General features: G+C 42.4%; 1 long non-coding RNA gene and 1 other non-coding gene across 2 annotated transcripts; both read left to right on the top strand.

The window, feature by feature from the left end:
* Positions 1-562: 562 nt before the first annotated feature.
* On the top strand, positions 563-644 carry trnas-aga (transfer RNA serine (anticodon AGA)). Its single transcript has one exon. It is a non-coding gene; the product is annotated as a tRNA-Ser (tRNA).
* A 5,988-nt stretch (positions 645-6,632) lies between these two features.
* On the top strand, positions 6,633-7,299 carry LOC143418473 (uncharacterized). The gene is made up of 2 exons (XR_013098466.1): positions 6,633-6,765; positions 6,942-7,299. It is a non-coding gene; the product is annotated as an uncharacterized LOC143418473 (long non-coding RNA).
* Positions 7,300-12,936: the final 5,637 nt, after the last annotated feature.

Here is a 12,936-nt window from a genome sequence, read left to right as displayed (position 1 = left end):
TTAATTTTAACCGAACATAACTGAGGCCATCTGTTTTTCTGCATCTCCATGGCTCAGTGCCGCCCTTTAGGTTTTGTTAAGATGGGAGATAAACGGCAACAAAATAATCGAAAGTAATGCACCTAATGTAAAACTACACGTTACGACGAGCTGTAAACTGGACAATGAGCTCATATGCATGTGTGGAGGATTTCAGCTGATGCATACTTTCAGAGATTGCAATAGTTTATATACGTGCAGTGCTAATATATTAAGTCGTAAGAACTGAACAAATACAAACACTTGGTATTAATAAAAGGGGAGAGGATACTCTAATAACTACATAGAGAAAATATTCAGCAAATCTATTTATTTGGCACGATTAAATAGATTTAAAAAGCCGATGAGGTTATATTAAGGCGAGTATAAAGCGGTAAACTGAGTTAAGATTGGCTCTTGTTTCCCTGCTTGTTCCAGCTTCCAGTGCCTTATAGATACTCTTCAAAACATGCTTTATTTGTGTAACTAGTAGTATAACGGAAATTTTGTTATGAGTTGACGTCTGTGTGATTGGGATGTACGAGTTGTCGTGGCCGAGTGGTTAAGGCGATGGACTAGAAATCCATTGGGGTCTCCCCGCGCAGGTTCGAATCCTGCCGACAACGTCATCTTTTTCATTTCAACAAAGATATCTTCGACGTGTATTACCTCATGCCGTGGCACAAAAGCGGAGAATTTTCACGAAAATCAAGCCATTTGAATACGACGTGTCGCGTTCAGAACACGCGCTTAATGAAATGCAGCGCCCCGCCACACAGTGATTCTCATAACCACCGCACTTTAACAAATCGCACATCACATATAAAACTCGGAACTTTGAATCGTTTGCACATGCGGACACGCAGATGGATGCTGTAGTTTAAAATTCTGAGGGATTTTTTTTGTCATTTTATCTGATGAGACAACAATAATAGTGGTACATGAGAATGTAAATGTTATTCAATTCAATTCAATTCAATTCAATCTTTATTGGCAGACTTCATGTCCATAAAAACAAGACAAGAAACAAGAAACACACACACAACTACCCCCCCCCCCCCCCCCCAACGACACAAGGTATAAACCATTAAATATATATATGTATATAAATAAGTATATAAAGCATTTGTAAAAATATAAAACCATAATATACATAAAACACAATTACTTAAAATAAATCAATAAATACACAAACACTTTAACCAGTGCTTTCTGAGACTGGATGAGTAACGGGAACCACTCACTGTCAGATCTGTAAGTGCTAAAATTATACTGTTACTCGAACCATCCAGTCGTTCTCTAAAATTGAACATTAACTTTCTTAAAAGTGCTTTAAAAGTCCAGACACCCACAGCTACAAACATCTGGCTGGCACTACCACTTTAATTTAATTTCTATTTTTAATGAATATACTCATCTTAACAGAATATATATTCTGTTGCCTACATTGCAGAATGTGACTTTGCCATCTAAACAGAAAAATGAGAACGGTCACAGTGAGATTTGAACATTTCGTGGGAACACAAAGATCTGTTGCAGTGGCTCGGTGTGGGGAAAATACAAACAACTCATACTGTGATCAGCTAACCTGCTGCTCTTTGTGGATTTATACAACTGAATTCAACAAGATGTAAGCAGATGATTCAGAGTTTTCTCGACTGAGTTCCATTTCCTACACCAACATTATACTGTACAGTGTCTTTATACTAGACAGTATACGTTGGTATAACGATTCAATTCAGTAAATGAATCTAAGCATCATCAGCCTAAATGTAGATCATTATCTGCTTTATGATGTAACCAAAGACTGACCACCACAGCCACTATCAGTCCATCGCAGTGCTTTACTGTGAATTCACCACACTACTGCAAACTAATCTGTTAGCCTGCACAAACCTACACAGCATTTTCATGCAGCTTTTGAATAACACAAAGCTAGTATTGCACATACAAATCAAATATGTGATAAAAAATAGTTTTAGCAGTTTATCAGGTATCACTGAGCAGTCATTATCTTTAAATCTAACCTCTCTTCTTCCCCCCAGGTCCTGTCTTTCTTGCGGCCTGATAGATAAGTTAGCTTTCTTTGATAGTGAAGTTAGCTTTCTTTATTTTATGCCCCTGTGAGATAAAAGGTAAAGCTGGAGCTTTAGCTACCAACACACTGTGACACAGTTTTTTGAGCCGATAGAAAAACAGCTGAAACATTATGTTGTAGTGAAACCTCACTTCCCTTGTGCTCCTCCTCTTCTGCAGTGGATACTGACTACAACATAGGACACCTGCACTCACTCGCCCACTTTAACCCCTGACCATAAATGCTACATAAATTTTATTCCACAACCCTGACATCCACATTACTCACACTCATAACACATACATATAGGGCCTTGGGGGTGGGCATGTTATATGGCGTCCAGAGAAAGCTCTGTGTATTCAACCTCACATCTGGCGCCGGTGCCCACTTCTCAATTTTAAATGCATGCAGACATTGAAGGTCTTCAGGAGGGGCCGTGCTGACACCTGCTGCACTCTGGTAGGAACCACATTGCCCTCGAGTGTTTTAAATGCACTTTAGAACAGCATGCAGCAACACTACAGCTGGCAGAGGGAGGCTCTTCACACACCCCCATTCTCTGTTAGCCATTGGGGCGGAGGGACTGGGAGGAGCAGTTGGCTGTCTGATTGGGGTCTGGGATGCGGGGTCTCTTTGCTACTACGGAGCCAGCAGCGTCTGCTTGTCTCAACCCCAGGGAAAAGGGTAACATCTCCTGGGTCTATAGGTGCGGTTTCCCCCTTGACCTGGGGCATAGAGTATGTTTGGGGAATGTGATTGTGTGTACAGTGTCCATTTGTGTCTGTCTCCACGTTGGGTGAGTGCCGAGTATTTGTATATGTTTGCATGAGGGTGGGAATGCACATTTGTGTCTGTGTGTGCCTGTACGTCTGTGTCTATATGTCAGGTCGGGCCTCTGGCCTCTGGGGTCCACTTTGGCTGCCAGCAGAGCCCGTGGGCACGTCACTGCAGCCCCCTCTGGCTTCTGCACCGTGGCTGCTAGGTGACCCCTCGTCTGGGGCTCTCCTCAGCTCTTCCTAGGAGGGTGGCATGGTTGCCCTTCTGATGGTCCTCCTTGGGCTCTCGCACTCTGAGGGCCTCTGGATGTCTGGGGCCTGGATCTCCTCCATACCTGCTTCATTTGCTGGGGGACTGGGCTATGGTTCCTCATACGCTCGAGCAGATCGTTACATGGAGAAACCTTTTGAATACAAGCACGCTCATCCACACAGGTGTGCACACAGGTGTATGCACGGGTGTTCACAGACACAAACTACACCTTTCTTGGCTGCTACCTCAAAGCACATTGTGCACTGTCAGTCTTGCATGCTGCACAATAACATTCAATATTTAGTATTTACTGTAATTTACACTTAGCTAGATTATTGTGATGGTGTTGTGTTTTATTATATTTGTTTTAAAATGTATGGAGTATCCGTGAATAAATACTCAAATAAAGTACAGTACCTGAAAATTCTACTTCATTACAGGAACAAAGTATTTGTACTTTGTTAATTCCCACCTCTGGTTGCTGGTACTACTGCTGGTCCAGCTAACATGTCGGTTAATTCCACACATTTTGCTACATCAATTATTAGTTTCTTCTTATTGTTTTCTCTCAGTTTTTCAACTCCATCTTTTCGCCAATTCTTTCTCACTAAATTGTTTCGACAAGGTGCGTCAGAGCAAAGCGAAGGTAGGGGAGGGGCCGGTCGCGTGAAGAGATTTGATTGGGCAATCCAGTGTCAGTAATGAAAATGAACGAATGGGCTGCTATCGGTGCCCATCGGTCCAAAAGTGAGTCGGTATGTCTGATTACCAGTGAATCCCTGCCTTCAGAACAATGAGCCCTGTTTTCTTTAAGACACCACAGTTGAAATGTTGCAGTTAACATTGTTTGCTGACTTACAGTACAGGGACCGAGCAACTTGGTGTCACCGAATCAAACATCACGTGGAGCTTTGAAGGAGATAAGTATTTATAAGCACACTAGCAAAATGCACCAAGGAGCGACTCAATAAACCATTGAGTGACAATCCCTAAAAATGGGAACTGCTTGGTGTAGAAAAATTTATATTTTGCATTTTATAGATGTAATAATATATATTTCAGACCGTATAAAATAAACAATATATAAGAATTATGAATTAGAATGGTTATTAATAGGATGTAAATTAGAAGGTCTACATAGGAGGTGAGCATTAGAGTTGAAATTGATAAAATAAAGGTACACCTTGTTTTTTCTCATGTAGAATAAATAGCCGCTTTTAACCAGTAGGTGGCAGTCACACACTAAAAAATGGTCTCAGCATACATTGTGGATGGAGGAGCTCCAATAATTTAAAATCCTTCGATTTAAAAAGTATGGATAATTATCCGGAGCTGTGTTACAATGATATAAAGTAAAACCACATCTTGTACTTATCTAAAGTTGAAGTGTGAGATAGTTTGCGGCAGCATTAACACGCTGGCATGGGCACAAAGAAACCAATGTTTGCAATACACAGGCGATATTTGCATGAAGAGTGGTTAAACAAAATGCCACATTACGTTACAGCAGAATATGACATATTGTTCTGGAGGTGCTGGGAAGTGCAGGCTTTCAATGCAACTTTTGTATTGCAGTTTTCCACTTAGCGCAGCCATAAAAGTCCCCACGGGGCAGGAACATGTGGGAGCTTATGTCATTTACCTGTGATGCCAGCAGGGAGTGGAGTGGAAAGTGTCAGCCTTTGCATGCCAGATAAATACATACACTAATGAAACATGGGATCTGATAACTTCATCTCGTGTCAGATGCCTACACAGAGATCAACCTCTCACTGGATAAGGCAGCCATCCCATCCTGTCTAAAATCAGCCACAATCATCCCAGTGCCGTCTCCCATCTCCAGCCTGAATGATTACCGCCCTGTGGCCCTCACACCGGTAATCATGAAATGCTTTGAGAGACTAGTCCTTCAGGACATCAAGGATTACCTCCCCCCAGAATTCGACCCCCACCAGTTTGCATACCGTGCAAACAGATCCACAGAAGACGCCATCGCCACAGCCCTCCACGCTGTGCTGAGTCACCTAGAGCAGCGGCAGAGCTACGTCCGAATGCTCTTTGCGGACTACAGCTCAGCCTTTAATACAATCATCCCGGACATCCTCATCACCAAACTGGTCACTCTTGGCCTCCCTCCTCTCACATGTGCCTGGATTAAGGACTTTCTCACAAACTGGCCCCAGACTGTAAGACTCGGCCCTCATCTCTCCTCCACTTGCACACTGAGCACCGGCTCCCCACAGGGCTGTGTGCTGAGCCCCCTCCTGTATTCTCTCTACACCCACGACTGCAGTTCGACCCACAACAACACTCTCATCATCAAGTTTGCTGATGAAACCACGGTAGTCGGACTCATCTCGAAGGGAGACGAGGCAGACTACAGAGAGGAAGTCCTGAAGCTGGCAGCATGGTGTTCAGAAAACAACCTGGCACTGAACACTAAGAAAACCAAAGAGCTCATTGTTGACTTCAAGAGACACAGCACTGACTTGGCCCCCCTTTACATCAACGGGGAGTGTGTGGAGAGGGTCCACACCTTCCGGTTCCTTGGTGTCCTCATCTCTGCTGACATCTCCTGGACAGACAACATCTCAGCGGTCGTCAAGAAGGCCCAACAGCGGCTGCACTTCCTGAGAGTCCTCAGGAAGTACAAGCTGAACTCCAACCTGCTGCTGACCTTCTACCGCTCGTCCATTGAGAGCCTGCTAACCTACTGCATCACGGTATGGTACGGCAGCTGCACCAAGGCGGATAGAGTGAGGCTTCAGAGTGTGGTCAAGACAGCACAGAAGATCATCGGCTGCCCTCTCCCCTCCCTGATGGACATCTATTCCTCCCGCTGCCTCACCAGAGCAGCAAACATTATCAAGGACAGCTCCCACCCTGGTCTCAACATGTTCAGCCTGCTTCCCTCAGGGAAGCGCTACAGGTGCATCAGCACAAAAACCCACAGACTCAAAAACAGTTTCTTCCCCAAAGCCATAACCACCCTGAACTCACACATGCACAGATAACACAGCCCCCCCCCCCAAAAAAAAATTTTTTCTTCCCACTTCCTCTATGGACCACCACTGTGCAATACCAATTCTATGTGCAATAACTCAACTGTATATACACAACACTATTTATTACATATTACTTTTTTTTAAAAACGGCTTGTATATTTGTACATTTTATATACATTTTACTTTTTCCCTTTGTTAATACTGTCCATATGTATATAGCGCTGCAGAACTGTACCCCCCCAGCATGTTTACACTGAGTAGGAGATGCTCTGTATCTCATTGTACAACTGTATATGTCACACAGTGGAAATTTGTATTTATCTTGTATATTGTTTTTATTCTGATTTTTAGTGTTTATTTATGAGTGTTTTATTTGCATGGTTTTATTCTGTTTCTATTGCATGGTTTTTAGTGTTTTATGTGACATGGTTTTTATCCACTGTGGACTGGCTGCACATGGGACAAATTAGCTGATAGGGACCACCTGCTGAGGCAGGGGTGGCCTATCAGCTGTGTAAAGACCTTTTAAAAACAGGCTAGCTGGGCACTGAAAGAGAGAGGCCCCAGACTGGAAGGTTAATGCGAGATGGCCAGTGTGATGCGGCGACCAAGTCCTGACCTCATGGAACGGCAACAGTAAGAGACAACGCGTGTGATTGGCAGCAGGGCAGAGGTTTACCTCTGCCTGCATTTGTGAGTAGGGTCTCTACTGTTGTTTACTGGGTGCAGCTGGATTGGGAGAGGGTCACCATGGCCATGAGCCAGGGCCGCTTCTGGGACCATTGTTCTGGTCCCTATTTGTTATGTTGCAGGACACCGACGCAAGGGGAGCTGTGGCGGTGGTCGCATCATGGATTCGGGTGCAGAACGCAAGCCGGGCTGGGAAGTGATGGGCCAGCGGAAGGACAAGAAGATGGGTGGCTCTTTCTTGTCTGCTGAAGACGGGGCTGGCGTGGACTCTGCTCTAAAGGAGGAATTCCTGGCCTGCTGATGGACCCATAATGAACATGTGGCCTAATTATAGCAGGGGGGGGGGTTAGTGAATGTAGAAAATGGTAGTTTTATGGGTTTTAGAATTGTTTTTAGTAGAGAGCAAACATTTTATTATGTACATTTTAAGGGTGTTTTATTTGTGCTCCCTGGCCTAGTAATAAACTGTTTCTGATCAGACCTGCTCCCTCTCTGTGCCCGTGGTATCTGACTCGCTTGCTCCCCCTTGTATTTTAAAGAATCTTTCTTTTTAGCGTGACATTCTGGCGCGACCGCTTTAGTGTCCGCCGCGCGTTACATATAGTGACAGTAAAGGCATTCTATTCTATTTCCATGGGATTTAACTTCATCTGTCTGGCAGACCGCTGCCCACTCAGGTGTTCTTAACAGCAGTAAACAGTAAGCACAGAGCAAACAAGGCTCTGATGAGCTCAGCAGACTGGCGCTCAGTTTTACATTATTAATAGCTGCTCTTTAACTCAGTTTAACAAATTAATCTAAAACCCCATTTGGTTCATAGCCTTGGGCAGACCGTGTATCATACTTCCTCATTCCTCCTGCACTGTTGGGGGGAAAAAAAGTAAACAAAACAAAAATCACCTGTAAAAATTTTATTTTTCTGCCAGCTGGGGAGCAAGAAAAGTTCAGTAAATAATGGAAACTTGCAGCAATAAAAATCTCTATTTTTATGGGACAGTTATTTAAAATACAGTTATTTTCTTTATTCTACTTTTACAGATTTTTTATATGGAATAAAAGGTATTTATATGTGTAACAACATTGAAATTACCTAATAATATGGCCAAATACTATTCTAATACAATGAAGCAGGCTTAAAATGACAACTGTACAGTTTCGTGTGAAAAATCTTGTACTTTTTATTAATTATGGAAACAAAAAACAAAATGCATGTTTTCCACCAAATCTGCCAGGCATTTCCACCCCAAAATACCAGAAGTGGTGCCCAAAAGCTAACAACAGCACAGCACCACAAAACCACAGAGGAAAGGAAAACGACCGCTTCTGCTTGCAATATTGCATAATAGCATGTCAAAATGTCAGCCAGTCATATCCATGTGTCATGCCAGTAACTCCGAGGTCATCACTACGTGGTCTGGTTTTAGGATTTAGTTTGGCGACTGGAATTTTTTTAAGTCTTTTAAAAGGTCACATTACATTATGTAAAGTTTCAGGTTGTTTTCCCTTTCATTTTTATCTTAGAGACAGTTGCAATGAAAAAAACCCAAAAACGAATAATACCAAAGGATTATTTTTATATCCACAAAAAGACAAATGAGGCCGAGCCAAAGTCATGCATTCTGTAGATCTTTCTGGCACGCCATTCATTACTAAAGCAGCACGCTACGTGGCCCTATGCAAATAACCTAAACAGGGGAAAAGCTACGAGATCGGATGATAAGCTTTGTGTATTTTACACGTAAAATTGCATATCTCTCTGTCATGCATTTCCTCAAACGGCCAAATCCAGTCACACACAAATATATAATCTATCTAAGAACAACTATGCCAATGCACACGCGTATTCAGACAGAGTTTAATAGTAATGCTCAGAATGGCACAAACAGGTCACATGCGCTCCTCACTTGTAAATCCTCAAATTGTGATAAAGCGTCCACAGAGCAGAGCAGAGAGCCTTTGAAGCTGACGCTGCTGTTGTCGCCTGCTATAGCAGCACCATATGGCAAATAGCCTTGTCAAGCATGAGAGGCCAAACCCCCTGGGGCAGAGTTTGTACTCAGGCCCTACACTTTTTGAAAGGCCTCCCAGAATTCTGAGTGGCCTATAACTGTATAAGGTTTAAACATACACATACCCAGCAGAAAAACCCTGACATTCACTTTATTTCAGTCGCTATACTGGTCAACAGATGTGGCAGAGCGAGCGTCTCATCAGGCTTCATAACTGGTAAATGTCAGAAAGATGAATAGATGCATTGGAGCGGGACGCTATCCTAGACCTGGGATGCATTCCAGCTGAGCGGGCTAGAAAGAGGACAGCAGCGTTGATGTAACAGTGTCTGTTTAAGGCGGTCTGTGGCAACCCCCCCAAAAAAACCTGAAGGCTGAGAGAGGAGCCACACTGAAGGGAAGAGCTTAAGTGGCACTCTGAGTGCTACAAGTCGAAATGTGGAGCAGACAGAGCAGCAGACCGTGGCTAACGTGCTGTTAAAGATCTCGCCAGGCTGCAGCAGGGAGCTGCACGCAGAGCACCCCGGGGTTCTCTCTCTGAGAGAAATAAAATTGTGAGCTTCCTCCTCACTGCTTCTAAAGATCAACTGACACGGCCGCGTCATCAGTGCCTTAGGAAACAGAAAGACATTTGGAAAGCTTTACAGTGAAATGAGGCCTAATGTCTTGACTTACCCGTTCTTAGAAACTCACTGACTGGTTCACTGCCACGATTCTGGACTCTCAAAGGATTCCCAACAGTATTATCAACAGGTCTGATGGAATGATGGAGAACAGGGGCGGCACCAAGGGGGGACCAGAGGGGGCACTGGCCACCCCCTAAAATTTGATGCTCCTCAGTAGTAATAATGTAATAAGCTGGCATAGAAGCTGGTGCCAATCCCTGGACAGATCAATGGTGCATCTCAGGGCCAACATAGAGATAGGCAACAGTTCACACTCTTACATGCTCTAATACTTATTGGTCTTCCCTGTCTTTACATTCTGGCAGAGTGAATCTTAAGCTGCTTCCACTCCCCCCACCAAAACAACAACAACAACAACAACAACAACAACACACTTCAAACATACTGTCCTGTATAGTTTACATGAATCGTGCACCAAACTTGCAGTCTGTATTATCTGCAGTTCAAGCATGCACGGAAAGTCTAAAAATAACATCTGTTCATTAAGTATGACATCGGGTTTCTTTTCCACATCAGTACTGATGAATGCAACCCTCAAAAAGTCGTTGTTTGCTTTTTCCTTCTGAGGTTCCAATAAATGCTTAACACCCATTCACAGATGATAAAACAATCTGTGATTTCAGTGAGTCGTAACGAGTTACAGCACAATCTGCTGAAAATCAAAGTGGGCCTGCCACTGCGATCTGTTTCTCATAGCAAGTTTCAGGTCTGCAAGCTCATTATCATACTGCAGTGACATGCAGAGAAACCACTTGCCCTGAATGTAGATGGGGAAAAAACCCTATTTAAAACATTAAGCAAGTTTAAAAGTTAAAAGTACAGCATGTCATATTGGTCAGCATAACACATTTCTCTCTTACAGATGAAAACTTGAATTTGTAAATTATAAAATTTGACCTTATGTTGCACATTTATTTAGTCATAGATACAGTCCAAAGACTGTATATTAAAGATGGAATTCACCCAGTGGTTTCCCTTTTTTTTTTGGTGGTGGTGGTGGTGGTGGTGGTGGGGGGAAACAGCAGTGACAAGGGATTCTGCATGCTCATATTGTATACTGCTTTATTTTCTATTTTACTCTTTATGTAATCATAAAACACAAAATTATGCATTAAAATACATGTTTGTTAAGCCATTTAACACCAATCTGTGAATCATACAAGGTCAAGAAATTCAGGAGGCAAACCACTGTTGTGTTTTAGAATTGCAGACACCATAGAACTCTTCCTACAGGTGGTCAGGAGAAAGATTCAACAGCAAGCATCCACAGCTATCTGTAAAACACGTTGGAGGCTATATCATGGCTTGGGCTTCTTCTGTATTTGTATTTCCATGTATGTTTGCATGTTTCAATGAATCGCTGCATGTATCTCCCATTTTCTTAGGAAAATATAAAACAATACGGGGTGGTTCTGGACTTTTGCGCAGTACTGTAGATCAAGGGAGCTGAGGGTCATTTTCACGACTTCTCCACAGTTTGACATGTTGCGCCTGGCTGACTGAATGCAAGTTTAAGGCATTTCTGCAATAGTGTTATTTTTTTTTTACCTGTCGTTTATATACAGTCTTAGGTCTGAAATGTTTGCTATTTTTAGCACAAAAATAACATTTTAAAGAAAAGTTAAAGAACATAAAACACCATCAATCCATCTTCTTCGGCTTATCCAGTTCAGCATTGCAGCCTGTCCCAGCTGTCACAGGGTGAGAGGCAGGGTACAACCTGGACAGGTCACCAGCCTGTTGCAGGGCCACCTGAAACACCACAAACAAAGGAAAACGCCACGTGCCTTTGTCCTGTATTTGCTACTTCGTGCCACAAAGATAGCCTTTTATGGTAAAAAAGTATAGACTGTATATAAAAGATGGGCGTAGCCACCGTTGCTTGTTTTGAAATCGAGCGTGACGCATGAGGGTTTGCTCTGCTGACAGGTCAAGACTAATGAGTGTTTGCACAGTGTCAATCACAGAGAAGCCAATCCCTAAAACATATCCAGCTTTGTGGTGCATTTTAGGATTGTGTTTAAAGGTCGTACATGAAGTGACAAATAGGTTTGTCAACCCCTTGTTAGAAAAATGCATCTTTGAGTCACTTCTGCATCTTTTAAAGATAGAAGCCATGGGCATCTTTTATAGGCAGTCTTTAGTTTAAAAACAAAACAAGAACAAAACAAGAACAAAACAACAAAATGCTATTTTTGTTGTTATAAGTCAGTCTGTGATGTGGGTTACTCAGCAGCAGGTTGAAAATACAGATACATACAGATATACACTTACTGCCGTTACCACCTACATTATAAGTCTCTAACAACACGTAGGTGTTTCAACCTGCAACAATTTAGAAAATTTAAGTTCAGTTTTCTAATAAATTATTGAAACGAGCAGATCGATATCACCATCATGTGTTTTTTTTAAGAGTGCTACTTCTCTATGTAACCAAAGCTGCTGCACCACATAAACTTTGCAAAATAAAGATGATTGTGGTTCTGATCAAACTCCTTGACAAACTTGTGGTGATCCAGTAGCAGCACATCCAACTATTTGTGTAGACGTGTCATGTCTTTAAATGAAGATAGAGCAGGGAAATGTGTATTAAAAATGTGGCTGTGTCACTCAATTCAGGAAATGCTTGCGTTCCTGCGGCACTGCTGCCATTTTCTATTTTTATTGTTGATGCAAGTTGACACGACTGCACATGGAGGAACTTTGCATGCAAGGCTTTTCTGCCGCAGAGGCGCTGCAAGATGTGAAGCAGCAGGATGACTGTGGGCTTTTGCTAGCACCGACAAGTTTTGTTGCCAACTCATTTTCATTCTTGGACTATTAGAGCAGCATTTCATTGTTTACTCTTCAAAATTGTCCTTGTTTATTTATTTATACTTTTTGCTGGGATTGGAGCATCACTTTAATCCAATCTGAAACAAGCTATGTCTTATGATTTGCTGCCCCTTGTAATCAGGTTTGAACAGTTGTGTGGGGATTGTCTTTTGTGCTTTTGGCTCACAGGGGCTACTCACAAAGGGTAACCTCAGTTTTATAGGCCATATTTAATTTGAGTGCAGCCACTGTGTATGCCAGAAAAAAAGCAAACGCATAGTAAGTCTGCTTTGTACAAGTGGTCATTGCTCTTGTCCAGACTTCTATACTTGAGTGAATTTCTGAGGCAACAACAACAACAACTTGTGTTCCTGTGGAATTTCAAATACAGAAGAACACACTACAAAAATTTTGCATTTTTTAATAATTGCATTTTATTAATTGAAAACAAAAACAAAAAAATGCAAATTGAAAAAGGAAAAAAAAAAAGAAAAAAAAAAAAGGCAAAAACCAAAACAACATGATTAGGTAAGACAAGCAGAGACACTTAAATAAGAAGAGTTCCATGTTTGTGAGGGGAAAGGTGAAGGTGGGTTGATGCGGGAGGA

The sequence above is a fragment of the Maylandia zebra genome, linkage group LG4 (assembly GCF_041146795.1).
Source record: "Maylandia zebra isolate NMK-2024a linkage group LG4, Mzebra_GT3a, whole genome shotgun sequence".
NCBI classification, from domain to species: Eukaryota; Metazoa; Chordata; class Actinopteri; order Cichliformes; family Cichlidae; genus Maylandia; species Maylandia zebra.
Note: the sequence above shows the minus strand (reverse complement) of the source record. Positions and strands in the feature narration are given on the sequence as shown.